Source organism: Arvicanthis niloticus, chromosome 2, assembly GCF_011762505.2.
Source record: "Arvicanthis niloticus isolate mArvNil1 chromosome 2, mArvNil1.pat.X, whole genome shotgun sequence".
Lineage (NCBI taxonomy): Eukaryota > Metazoa > Chordata > Mammalia > Rodentia > Muridae > Arvicanthis > Arvicanthis niloticus.
Genome location: NC_047659.1, coordinates 143,550,501 through 143,564,844, shown reverse-complemented (window position 1 = coordinate 143,564,844; position 14,344 = coordinate 143,550,501). Strand labels below are relative to the sequence as shown.

Sequence of the window (14,344 nt, the reverse complement as noted above, 5' to 3'; positions counted from 1 at the left end):
TCTTCCCCAGGGCCCTGGGAATATGAATCTGGCCATGATCATTGGGATTTCTTTCGTTCCCAATTTGTTCACTCTAGAAGGGGAACTCTCACATGCCTCTGGACACAACGGGACTTCTTCTATGCCACTCTGAAGAGTTCATCTGCGGCCTGGCCTTGGATTGGCCAACCAGAAGGCATTTATTCACTGATGAAACCTGTGTGCTGACCTCCATTGATGTGAGACACAGCGTGGATGAATCAGGCTTACTCCCAGTTGTAGGAGAACACTCTAGATCACTTTAGGGAATATAAGGGTGGTTTATCTCTTCAGATAGAACGATGGTAGACGGGTTCCCGTGTTCTCATTGGTCTGGTGATGATGTTAATACACTGAGGCAGTTACCTCAGACCCTGAATTTCTTCTGTCTATCCATTCTGACTTCTGCCTATGCTCAACCTACCCACTTCCTCTGCCTTCTCCCAGGAAAACATGGCTCCACGCCAGGGGCCTCCTGCTCTGATGTAGTTCTTCAAAAGAACAGACTTACCTCTTGAAACTGAAGCAGGTTTTGAGGGGGAGGTGGATAAAACTGACCTTGTCAAAGTCAGCAGCCCTCTTCCTGCAATATTAGAAATGTTCCCCAGGGCCTCTCTTTCTTATTCCAAGCCATGACCCAACATCCCCCTGACCCCCGGCCCCAACAACACACTAATTTCAGCTTGTACAACCTTTCCTTTAAGAAAAACAAGACATTAACAATTGTAGTTCTCCCCTGGCCAATGGCCAGACTGCGAAGAGCTGGAGCCAAGACACTAACGGATACACCCGGAGAGGCCAAGGGCAGAGGGCAGAACATTCTGGACAGGCTTTTGTCGGAGACCAGTCTGAAAGGCCTTGTGGAGAATCCGTGCTTAAGATCAACACCTCCAGTCTGAATGGCACGCACACCAAGGCCCCTCAGAACCTTGTATGGAACATGCCTGTGACATTAATTAATGCCAGGCAAACTGCAAGAGCAGAGTTGGGAAACTAAAAATAGAGCTTTTGCCAACTGACTCATCTCTGACTGCACAGCATCCAGAGCTTTTCTCTCAGCTTCTTCTCTACATGTGCGACATATTATCTCTTTCTCCCTCAGTCCCTCTGGTCTTCTCCCTCTCGCCCTATCTCCCTTCCCCCCTCCCTCACCCCTCTCTCTCCTCTTTCTCCCCATCTTTGCTGTTCTTCTCTTCTTTGCGTTGGGAGGTCTCACTTCCGGAAGTGATGGTCCCACTCAGCTACCCTCCGACCCATAAAAACACGCTTAATAAGCAAGGAAACCATTGCTTTTCCTGGCTCCCATGGTCCTAAATCCTGTCATTTGTACTTCATATTTTCCATGCGGCTACCCCTGCCCGTTACATCACATACAACTCTATAGCTTCCTTTCCGATTACAGTCCCATCTATTTTAAACTTTGTTGATTTCTGCAAGGAAGGAAGCCTATTTCATACAGATTAGCTGGACAGCTGGACCTGATTGCTTCTGATTACCCGGCTGGGGGCCACTAGGGAAAGAGGTTTCCCAAAGCCCCTTGGAAGGAGGACCATTCCATATGGCCCCCAAAGTGTGGGTCACTGCTCACTCCAGGGAGGAAGGGCCAGCAGCCTTTGTCGGAAATCAACAGGTCAAGGCGAAGGCAGGCTCACACATTGCTCCACACCTCAGGGTTTGGAGACTGTGCTGGAAGATGGGGGTGGGGGTGGGAACCAGAAACCCCTGGGTTCCAGAGCTCTTGTGTGCCCCTGAGTGTGTGGTGGGGGTTGTGTCAGAAACAACTGCGTGTGTTGGAAAGAGGCATCCATCATGCTTGGGAGACGAGAGACCAGGCATAAGCATCAGAGCCCTTCCTTCACCTGGCCTTGCACCCCAGACCTCCAGGTGCATAAAGAAATCACAAAGTCCTCTCTCACCTTTCAGTGGTCAGTCCACAGGCAAGGGGGGGCTGCCGCATTCTCCTGAACGCTGGTGGCTCCGATGAGGCAGGAGCTTTCTGCCTGCTCGTCCCATCTCTGCTCTCTCTTTGTGCCTCCTCTAGAGAAAACCCGAGTGCTGGAGATTTAAAAAAAGAAGGATGGTGTGTGTGTGGAGGGTGGTGGGAGTCGGGGGTGCCAAGGCGGTGGGGGGGTGGCAGAGGGACCCCGGGGGGTACTGAGCAGCCTGCCCTGGTGTGGGTTCGGGGTAATGGCCGACACAGGGGAGATGGCTTGCCTGCCGGAGCTCAGCACCACGGCAGCTTTGTGTGGGCGGCGGCAGCTCACGGCTGGGTTTCAAACCATTACACTGAACATTTGCAAACAGATAAAAAAAAAAAAAAAAAGAATAAGAAAGAAAAAAACAAACCCATTGGGCACGAATGGAAACTTCTGCGTTCCTTCTCTCCCCGATCTTTCTCCTTCTCCTCTGCTTGAAGGTTTCCCTGGAGGAAGGTCGGGGTGATTGCTGGCCCCTTAGATCTTTCCCGACCCCATCTCCTACAGCAATTCCATCCCTATGACCACCACCATGTATAGACAGGAGCCAATGTGCAAGATGTTCACCAAGCCTTCAGGTCCGTTCATTAAGCAACACCTCTCCTCCAAGGTCGCTCGCAAAATCCAGACACTTGGAAGCCATCCAACTGAGAGGGGTCTTGGATTTCTGTATTGGAAGGTGTGTGGTCTTTTTTGATTTCAAAACTACCTTAAGCAAGACAGCAAGAAGCACTGTCTTTGCTGGGTGATCCTCTTTCCAAAGGACATCCTGGGAACAGTGGGAGGAGTTACGGCTTGAAAATGAAATGGATTCCGTGTTTAAACTACTTTGAGAAATGTCATGTAACATTGTGCCCAGGAATAACCATAGTTCTCAGCAGGCAAAGGCTCTGAAAAGTCCTGCAGTGAAGAAGCCTGTTTTACTCTGTTTGGGTATTTCCAGGATGTGTAAGACCTTAGATGAGAGGCCTAAGGCAAATGAGGCAGCTCGGGGTTCACCAGTCCGGGACTCTCCCCTTGGTACCACAGACAGTTGTCAATGAACTTGAGACTATGGTTCTGTCACAGACAAGAGCAAAATACGGATGACTAATTTCTCACGACTGTGGGTAGCTGCTAATATGGCCCATCTCCCTTCCAGGTGGGTTTCTGCTTCATCTCTACAACTCAGAGGCTACAGGAGATGAGACAGAAAGGTACTCTCAGGTATACCGCTACCTTCCGGGTCTCTCAGCCACAGACTGTACCAAAGTTGGGAGATGTGATATCATAGCCTGTCCTCCAGAAGCTCAGAACCTTGAAGCACACATCCTAATGAGGTGACAGAAGACTCCATGCTGCAATGACAGTGACAGAAGAAAGAAGGTAAAGACATTGGAGAAGCAGGACAAGAGCGGGAAGAACAGGGCATCCCGTGAGCCGGAGGATATCCAAAGCCGTGGGCACAAGTAGAACCGTATCAGTTACTTCCTGTTGCTGTGATAAACACCCACAAAGGCAGCTTGAGGAGGAACGGTTTACTTCGTTTTGCAGATCACAGTCGGCAATCAAGGGGAGAGAGGGCACAAACTCAAGGAAGGAAGCTGGAGGCAGGAGCTGAGGCAGAGACCGTCAGGGAGCACTGCTTGTCAGATTGCTCCCCCTGGCTTGCTCAGCCTGATTTCTTATAGAAACTAGGACCACCAGACCAGGAATGGAACCACTTCCTACATCAAGTATGAAAAAAAAAGTGTCCCAGGGTTGGGGATTTAGCTCAGTGGTAGAGCACTTGCCTAGCAAGTGCAAGGCCCTGGGCTCAGTCCTCAGCTCTGAAAGAAAAAAAAGAAAGAAAGAAAGAAAGAGAGAGAGAGAGAGAGAGAGAGAGAGAGAGAGAGAAAGAAAGAAAAAGAAAATGTCCCACAGTCTTGCCTATAGGCCAGTCTGATGGAGGCAATTCCTCACCTGAGGTTCCCTCTCCCCTGGTGACACTAGTTTGTGTTGAGTTGACAAAACCTAAGAAGTGTGTAAGGTAAGGGGCAACCCACCCTGGCCTCGGGCCCTCTCCCTTCACATGGGTTCTTCTCCCTTGTGCAGCGCGCTCTGAGTCTACTGTTGGCACTACAGATAATTTGTTATTCGGAGGACAGAGAAATGTCTGACACGTTTTGGTCGTTGCAGCTAGGGGCCAAGCGTGCACACTAGGGCTGCTGATGAATGTCCTTTGGGGCAGAAGATGGCCCCCACAAAGAGGTTCCAATCTCTAATACCACCGTTGCTGAGTGGGTTCCCTTGTGGGGTGCAGATGAGAAAGACATGAGCATTCTGTGCACACTGGGAGGCAACCATGATGTCTGAGTTCATTCTGGCAGTACTCGGGGGGGACAGGATGGAAAAGGTTGGAAAATAAAATCTCCTGTTTCAGACCCAAAGGAAAGAGCCAGCCTTCCTGGTAAACAATCTAAATTACACGAATAAAAAAAAAAGAAAGGAAGAACAGAAGGAAGGAAGGAAGGAAGGAAAGAAGGAAGGAAAGAAGGAAGGAAGGAAGGAAGGAAGGAAGGAAGGAAGGAAAGAAAGAAAGAAAGAAAGAAAGAAAGAAAGAAAGAAAGAAAAGAAAGAAGGAAAGAAGGAAGGAGGGAAAAAAGGGAAAGGAAAGAAAAAAACCGCCTCATTTTGCTTGAGTACCTCCGACAGGTTGAACCCTGTGAGCAGAGTGAATCGGTATGGAAAAGATTAGAGAGGCTTAAAAACACCTTGTGAGCACTTCAGCAGATAATCGCTCATAATTAGAGCATTTTCTAGACTCCATTAAAAAGGCTTTAAACAAAGCTGAAAATTATTTGTTGACCTTCACTCCGAAGGAGGCAAACGGCCATGCGGACAACACTAACGCACCAGGCCTGCTTGAGGATTTTCATTTAAGGCAAGAGCTAGCAGGACTCGCAGCAGGGCTTGGCATGTGGCACGTGGCAATTATTAACAGCCAATCCGAGGGGACCGTGAGGCCACACCCCGCAGACTGATGTCCTGGTTACTGCGCAGCCTCAGAAAAGACCACGCTGCTTTCTGGCCTCTCACTCCCTTAGGACCTCCAACTCAGGGATCAGGCCCGGAAAAGTGGAGTAAAAAAGCAAGTGGTACACACCCTGTAGAGTTAGTAGGCCTAGGTCAGCAAGGCACAGACGCTCGCCTGGGGCACAAGGACAAAAGAACGAACATACGAGGGAAACTGAAAAGAAAACTTTGGAGGAAGCATGGATCAGAGCTACACAGCCTTCAGGTGTTGCTGGAGATCCTGAGTCAGCCCGTGAGCTCCTCTGCCATGCCGGTTTCTCTAGTACATGTGTGCTCCTGTACGGAACATGGGACAAGTGCTGGTTAAGCAGTTGGTCTCCTGAGCTTGTCCTTTGTTAGGCTCTAGGAACAAAATACCCAAACAGTTACAACTGGTTGGGATGAACAAAGTCAAAAAAAAAAAAAAAAAAAAAAAAAAAAAAAAAAAATCAAAAAGGAATCCAAAAGAGATCCAATCATTTGTTGGGTGAAAATTGCAACTTCCACCGTGCTACCTGAGGAAGGAAACATGGACTCGGGAACTATGAAGGCTCAGGTTAGCTAAAGGCTTGTCCAGCAAGCATGAAACAGCTGAGTTAGAGCACCAACTGTGATGGTGTACTGGTCACCCCAGCCTTGGGGAAGTGAACACAGATCAGATGAATTCCCGGCTTACTCGGTAGCCAGAACAGTCTAATCCATAAGTCACAAACCAGTGAGAAACCCTGACCCCAAAGAAGTGGACAATGCCTGAGGAACATCAGAAGTTGACCTCTGACCTCCCACACATGGCAACAGATGCACTCACATGCACAGCCATAAACAGACACAGAAATAAAAAAAAATTAAAATCGACACTTGCAATAGAGAAGTCTTTGTTAAAAATCCAGCTTTTAGAGTTCCTCTCTGAGACGCTGATCCTGAGCCTTTTTCACTGTGTTGAAGAGCACAAGAGAGGGCCAGGTCTTAGCCTCTTCCCTTTGCTCTGGACCAAGATCACTGGTCAGGGGAATTTCTCCATCCTGTGATGTTCCACTCTTTAGGGGCGCCTTCTGTTTGCTCTGAAATCATCTTAGCCCTCAGCCCTCTGTATATCCTAAACTAAAGAATTCTCTTCTCAGTGTAGAGGACTGTGTGGTAGGACAAGGACACAGTCAACTCTCAGACACAGCAGAGCTTTCTCAGGACCTGGGACAGCAACAGGGATGGCTGGTCTGGCTCCTTCCTTTCCTAGCTTCTGGCTAGACTCAAGGAATATCAGCATCCCACCATAGGAGCTGCCGATCTTCCCACGGGAGGGAACTAATTTCTGCATCCCCTAGATTCCTAGCCCTTACTCATCATGACTCTCACCAGATTCCCAGCTACAGCCCCTTGTCGTAGTCAGGGTTTCACTGCTGTGAGCAGACACCGTGACCAAGGCAAGTCTTATAAAGGACAACATTTAACTGGGGCTGGCTCACAGGATCAGAGGTTCAGTCCATTATCATCAAGGAGGGAACATGGCAGCATCCAGGCAGGCATGGTGCAGGAGGAGCTGAGAGTTCTACATCTTCATCTGAAGGCTGCTAGCAGAATACTGGCTTCCAGGCAGCTAGGATGAGGGTCTTAAAGCCCATCCCCACAGTGACACACCTCCTCCAACAGGGCCACACCTCCAAATAGTGCCACTCCCTGGGCCAAGTATATACAAACCATCACATTCCACTCCCTGGCCTCCATAGGCTTATTCAAACACATGGGTCTATGGGAACCATACCTAGTCATAACATAGTGCAAAATACATTTAGTCCAGCTTCCAAAGTCCCCACAGTCTATAGCAGTCTCAACAATGTTAAAAGTCCAAAGTTCAAAGTCTCTTCTGAGATTCATTCAATCACTTAACTGTAATCCCCAAAGCAAGACAGGAAACCAGCTGGGCAAACTCCAAACTCTGCATCTCCATGTCTGATGTCAAAGCAGTCTTCAGATCTTCACTCTTTTTTCATCTTTGTTGACTGCAACAAACTTTTTTTCCTAGACTGGTTCCACTCTCTGTTAGCAGCTTTCCTCAGCAGATAGCCCATGGCTCTGGTATCTCAAACATCTTGGGGTCTCCAAAGCAACTTCAACATTACAGCTTCTTGTTCCAGTATCTGGGATCTACATACAATTTTCCCAGCTCCTCCAAAGGGTTTGGATCACTTCTCCAGCTCTGCCCTCTGTAGCACTCTAGGCTCTGGTTGAATCACTTCACTGCTGCTAATGTTCTTGGTGATCATCCCATGGTACTGGCATCTCCAATACACTGGGGTCTTCTGCTGCAACTAGATTTCACCAATAGCCTCTCATAGGCTCTCATCATGGAGCAAAATGTCAACTCCTTTGCATGACCCCTTCAATCCTGGGCCATCAACTGCAGCTGAGGCTGTACCTTCACCAATGGCCTTCTCTGGCCTCTCACAGTGCCAAGCCTCAGCTGCTCTTCATGACCCCTCAGGTCTTCAGAACCAGTACCACCCGGGTGACTCTCACACATTACCAAGTCCAGCTGCAGCATGAGGTACAACCTTGGCTATCTCTGGAACACAGCTTCTCCGTGCTCTCAGAAAACACATCACAGATTTCACCTCAGTGATGCTGGTCTCTTCTTAATCACTACTAATATCTCAGCTCCAGCTGACCAGCATCGATTGTCCCAGTAGTCCCTTCTATTATTCACTCTAACGCCATATGGCCAAAGCTGCTGCGTTCTGCTGCTTGCTGGAGCTGGAACATGGCCCCCTTGTTCTGTTACATTATCACCAGCTTCCTCTTTTCCAACTCCTTCACTGCCTAAGCTTGGCTGTCTCCTGGATCTTGCTCTGTAGATGGACCTTGAACTTGGAGATCTGGATGCCTGTTTCCTGGGATCAACAGTGTGTACCACTCCACCTGAACTTAAGCTTCTCTTCACCTAGAATTTGCTCTATCCCAGTCTAGACTTGAACTCAGGTATGTGCTTGGTTTTGTCTCCTGGGATTAAAGGTGTGTACCACCATGCCTGGACCTAAACTTAGCTAGGTGGGATCTTCTCCCAAAGTTCCATCCCCTTAATCTGGTATCTTCTAGAACAGGATTCTAAGCTATTTTACTTCCTAGTTCCCCTGTAATTGAACTCTTGAATCATATTTTTGTATTTTTCCTTTCTCAGCTTGCTCCTTTTCATTAAAATGCTCTTCGTAAGAGTGAACTTTAGTAACCACGCAGCAGAATTTGCACCAGGCTGCTTTGAGACTTTCTTTTTCAAAGCGATCACTCTGATCTCTTCGCCGTAGCCTCAGGCATTCTCTGGACAGTGCCAAAAAAGCAGCTGCATTCTTCACCAAAATACCACAAAAACAGTCTCTAGGCCACATACTGAAATACTTCTCCACCAAAATCTCCTGGGCCAGGTCTGCACAATTCAAATCACTCTCAGCAACAATGTCCTCTATATTCCTTCTAGGATAGCCCACTAAACCCCACTTAAAGAATTCCAATGTTTTCCAAATCTAAAATGCCCAAATTCACATTATTCTGAATGAAAATATTGTCAGATCTATCACAGCAATACCCCAGTCCCTGGTACCAACTTCTATCTTAGTTAAGGTTTTAGTACTGTGAACAGACACCATGACCAAAGCAACTTTTACAAAGGACAGCATTTAATTGGGGCTGGCTTACAGGTTCAGAGGTTCAGTCCATTATCATCAAGGCATGAACATGGCAGCATCCAGGCAGGCATGGTACAGGAGGAGCTGAGAGTTCTACATCTTCATCTGAAGGCTACTAGCAGAAAACTGGCTTCCAGGCAGCTAGGACTAGGGCCACACCCACAGCGACACACCTACTCCAACAGAGCCACACCTCCAAATAGTGCCATTCTGTGGGCCAAGCACATTTCAACACCACACCCCTTCTTCCATCCAATGCTGGATTGTACTGAGGGAGGCTCTGGCTTGCTCACTTGGCCCATACGAAGGCCTTTGTCTCAACATAACTCTCCCTCTGAGCTCCATCACTGAGAGTTAGCCACACATGCCTACGCAGGGCCATTAGCTGTACCAAACGAGCACAAGGCACAGACAGAGCCATGTGAAGGCAGCTTCCTCCCAGAGACCAGCATTCCACAGGCTTTCTAAAGTGGCTTCTTGGAAATTCGGGTCCTTGATAATCTATCAGTTCCTGAGGTTGCCACTCTTAGTTCAAAGATGAAATCTCAGAACTGTAATAGTTACATGCATGCTCACTTTAACTATGACAGTACAGCTCTACCTGACATATAAAACTGGTATTTGTGCCTAATATAGTAATCATCAACTTAAAGACATCTATGTTATGCCAAAGCTCACACAGATAGTTGAAAGGACCCAGAGTAGATAAAATGATGTTTTAAAAAAATTGGAAGCATCTCAACACCTAATTTTAAGATTTGTTTTATTGCAACAGCAACCGAGTCGGTGTGGTACTTGATGGACAGACACAGCTCAATAGCACAGGACAAAGGATGCAGAAATGAGCCAAGACACTGTGCCAGACAGGCTCAGACAAAGAGGCGAGAAAGATGGATGCAGGAAGAGTCATCTTTTCAACAAATAATGTCAAAATAATTTTACTTGGTCAGGAGTGGAGGGGGGTTGAATTCTTACTTTGTACAAACTTAACTCAAAACAGAGTGAAAATGTAAGAAGTTTAGAGGAATTTAAGAATTAAGAAGAAAACTTGGAGGTTTGGGCTTAAAGATAGGAGTTTTTAGATATCACAACAAAAATACAATCGATGAAAAAGAACTCTCAAAACGTAACACTAAACACACGCATCACCCAGAGATGGTCAACATCCTTTACCTTGAGAATACACAACTTAGAACTGTAGTAAAGATCCTTGATGCAATCTTGGCACTTGGGAGGTTAAGGCAGAAAGATAGACAAGCTTGAGGCTATACTGGGATATAAAGTAAGTTTTAGACTAGCTGGGGATACATAAGACCTTGTTCAACAAGGAAATGAAAACCCAGGGCAAACTATTCTAGCACATCCACGGGGGCAGCTGATGCCATTGCCTAATCCTGGCAAGTTGCAGACAAACTGACCACTACATGATACACTGTTAGTGTAAATTTTGGATAGCCATTCTTTGGCCTTTTTTTTTTTTTTTTTTTTTTTTTTTTTTTGGTTTTTCAAGACAGGGTTTCTCTGTGTAGTCCTGGCTGTCCTGGACTCACTCTGTAGACCAGGCTGGCCTCGAACTCAGAAATCCGCCTGCCTCTGCCTCCCAAGTGCTGGGATTTAAGGCGTGCGCCACCACCGCCTGCTGGATAGCCATTCTTTAAAACGGTGTGGGAAGTTCTTATAAAACTAAACATGTACTGTCTTCATTAGGATTTCTATTGCTGTGATGAGACACCATGTACAAATGCAACTTGAGAGGAAAGGTCTTATTTCACTCACAGATTCATGGACCGGTTCATCATTGAAAGCAGTAAGAGGAGGAACTCAAGCAGGCGGGAACCTGGAGGCAGGAGCTGATGCTGAGGCCATGGACAGGTGCTGCTGACTGACTTGCTCCTCATGGCTTGCTCAACCTGATTTCTTATAAAATCTAGGACTACCTGGCCAGGGGTAGCACAATCCACAGTGGACTGCCACCCCCTCATTCACTAATTAAGAAAATACCCTACAGGCATGCTTACAACCTGATCTTAGGGAGGCATTTTCTCAATTAAGGCTTCCTCCTCTCTGATGATTGTAGCTGTCAAGTTGACATAAAAACTAGCTATCAGAACTGACCCCTTGTCAGCTAGACAGACAAACACACCACTTTTTAGTTAGAACATTTTCTTTCTCATTTATCCCCAAGATGGGATATTAATGTCACAATATAAAACATAAATAATTTTAGAAGTCCCACAGTTTTTGCAAATTCAAACACATTAAAAATTCAGTCTCTTTAAAACATCTAGTCTCTTTAAAAGTCCAAAATCTCCTTTAAAAGACTGAAGTCTCTCAAATGTAGGCTCCTATAAAATCAAAATTATGTTAAATACTTTCTTAGTTCAAGAGGGAAGAACTAGGGCAAGGTCATATAAGATCAAAGTAAAACCAAGCTCTAAATAATGTAACTCCCATGTCTGACATCCACTCATGGTTATCTGGGTTCCTCCAAAGGGCCTAGGTCACTACTCTGGCTCAGCCATTTTCAGCACACTCAGTTTGTCTTCCAGCCTCTGGCTGACTCCACTCTACAACTACCACTCTTGGTGGTCATCCCATGGTACAAGCATCTCCAAAATGATGAGGTCTTCTGCTGCAACTTTATCAACAGCCTCTCCTGAGCTCTTTTCAAGGACTCTAGCCCTGTCACACAGTGCCAAGCCTCGGCTGCTCTCCATGCCTTCAAAACCAGCACCACTTGGGCACTCCCACACTACCAAGTTCAGTTGCCTGCATAAAGACAACCTCGGCCAACTCTGGAACACAGCTTCTGTGTGCTGACCCTGAGGAAACACTCTCAAAAGACTTCACCTCAATGATGCTGTTCTCTTCTCAATTACAGCTGATTCTTCAGCCCCAGCTGACAAGCATCCATTGTGCCAGCAGAGAAAAGGTTTTGCTTCAGTGGTTCTGGGTATTTGTTACAAAGCTGACTCTTCAGCTCCAGCTGACCAGGTCCCACAGATTCTTCACACAAATGGCCCAAGAGAGTTTTTGCTTCCCTCTGAAACTTCAAGAGTGAGGTTTTCATTGTCTACATTGCTGTCAACATTCTTATCTTTGAAGCTCCTACAGAACAGTCCACCAAGCTCTCAACACTCAATGGCCTTTTTGGGCCGAAGTTCCAAAGTCCTTCCACAATGATCTCCAAAATAATATTGTCTGTGGTAGCAACACCCCATTCCTGGTACCAATTTGTCTTAGTTGTAGTTACAATTGATGTGATGAAACACCATGACCAAATCAACTTGGAGAAGAAAGTGTTTATTTCACTAACATTTTCATGTAACTGTTCACCATCAAAAGCAGTCAGGACAGAAACTCAAGCAGGGCAGGAACCTTAAAGCAGAAGCTGATGGAGGGTCATGGAGGAGTGCTGCTTACTGCTTATCAAACCTGATTTTTTATAGAACCCAGGACCACCAGCCAAGTGGGCTGGGGCCTCCCGAATCAATCTCTAATTAATAAAATGTCTTACAAGTCTGCCTATAGCCCAACCTTATTTTCTGAATTGAAGAGTTCTCTTCTCAGATGACTCTAGCTTGTGTCAGGTTGACATAAAACTTGCCAATTGTGTACTTTACCAGACAACCCAGGAAAATGAATATGTGTTACACATCCAAAACTGTATTTGGAGCCAGTGAGATGGCTCAGAGGGTAAAGGCCAACCTTAAAATGAGTTTGATTCCCAGGCTCCATGTGGTAATGGAGAGAACAGACTCTTACAAGTTATATCCAGCACAAGAACGCTGCAGTACACGTGTGTGCATGTGTGTGTGTGTGTGTGTGTGTGTGTGTACAAAATATTTAAATAAAATGTAAGAAAAAGTGTGTCTGAACATTTATGGGCACTTTGATTTTAATAGTCAAAACCTGAAACAACTCAAATATCTTTTAACAAGTAAGGGATTAGGACTGTGTAACACTGTTCAAAACAAAAGGAACACCCAGGACACATCCAGCCAAATGGTGCAATCTCAAGAACTGAGTGGAGAGGAACAGTCATATTGTCATTAGCATATTCACTGGAAATAATCTTTGCAGAATGACACAGCTAAGGAGACAGAGAAGCAATGAGGGCAGGAACATCTTCACCTGGAAGGACAGAACACAGCATCGCACGACCTCACATGTGGCAGTGTGGCAAAGAACCGCTCACATGCAGATGTGGGAGACTATGAACATCTGAATGCCAACTGAAGCCTTAAGGAACAGATTGTTGTGTCTGTAGCACCCATGCTGGCTTCCCACTTTCAATACTGATGATGGTTTTGTAAAACCATGACATTAACTAGGCATGCTGGTACAAGCCTTTGATCTCAACACTTAAGAGGCAGAGGCAGGTCTGTGAGGTCAAGGCCAGCCTGATCTACATAGAGTTCCAGGCCAGCCAAGGTTACATGGCAAGACCTTGTTTGAAGTACAAACCACTGACATTGGGAAAGCTGGGTAAATGGTCCATGGGATCTCTCTAGACAGTTTAGAATTCTCAGTAGCTTATGACAATGGCAAATAAAAGGCTTCACACAAAAAGCTATCCATTGAATATGGTTCCGATAATTGATTTATATTAAAAATAAAAACTATGGGGCTGGGAGTATAGTTTAGTTGGTAAGACTGCTGCAAAGCATGAACGAAGCCCTGGGTTCTCTCTGTAGAATCCTTAATAGGGGGTGTAATGGAACATGCGTGTAATTCTATCACTTAGGAGATGGCAGCAGGAAGACCGTAAATCAAGATATACTTGGATATATATGAAGCTCAAAACTCACCAGGGATACATGAGACCCTGTCTCATAAAAGGAAGGAAAGAAGGGAGGAAGGAAGGAAGGAAGGAAGGAAAGAAGGAAGGAAGGGAGGGAGGGAGGGAGGGAGGGAAGGAAGGAAGGAAGGAAGGAAGGAAGGAAGGAAGGAAGGAAAGAGAGGGAAGGTGATTAAAGAAGAGAAAGAAAGAAAGAAAGAAAGAAAGAAAGAAAGAAAGAAAGAAAGAGAGGAGAAAGGAGGAAAGAAGAGAGAGTAGACGGGAGAGGAAAAGGGGAGGGGAGGGGAGGAGAGGGGAGGGGAAGAGGAATAGAAAAGGAAAGGGGGGAAGAAAATGAGAGAGGAGGGGAGGGAAGGGGAGAAGAGGGAAGGGGAGAAGAGGGAAGGAGAAGGAACAGAAGAGATCTGTGCTTGGAGGTGCCTACATGAGTGTGGTCTTCAGTGGCTCCCCATGTGATGCTGAGGGACCCATCCTAGCCAGCTTGGGATCTCACAGCAGCTGTCTCTTCTGAGGCCAGTTGTGTCACAAGTAGGACATTAGTACCTGTCTCCAGTACAGCCAGCTCTAAAACCTCAGGAACCTCACAGTCTGAAGGAGACAGTTTTGCAGTTGTCCAGAGGCCTTGTCTCAACTCAGCTGAACTTGATTGGGATGACACAGCAGATGTCGTCGTGATAGGGCGAGCTTCTGATGAAACGCCGCATTGCCTCATCCTCAAGTCCCACAACTGCAAAAGGCATCATTATTTTTTGTTCTCCTATGAAAGAAAAATATGCTGCCAATTAAGCATGACACAATGCTTTCTTATCACTGAGAACTTTTAATTTTACTTATTGAAAGAA

General features: G+C 46.3%; 1 protein-coding gene across 1 annotated transcript in view; it reads right to left on the bottom strand.

Moving 5' to 3' along the window:
- Positions 1-2,079, bottom strand: part of Znf831 (zinc finger protein 831) — a 106,616-nt gene extending 104,537 nt beyond the window's left edge. The window contains exon 1 of the mRNA XM_034493804.2: positions 1,935-2,079. The gene's annotated coding sequence lies outside the window, so the exon portion shown is untranslated. The remainder of the gene's footprint in view (positions 1-1,934) is intronic.
- Between the last annotated feature and the right edge of the window lie 12,265 nt (positions 2,080-14,344).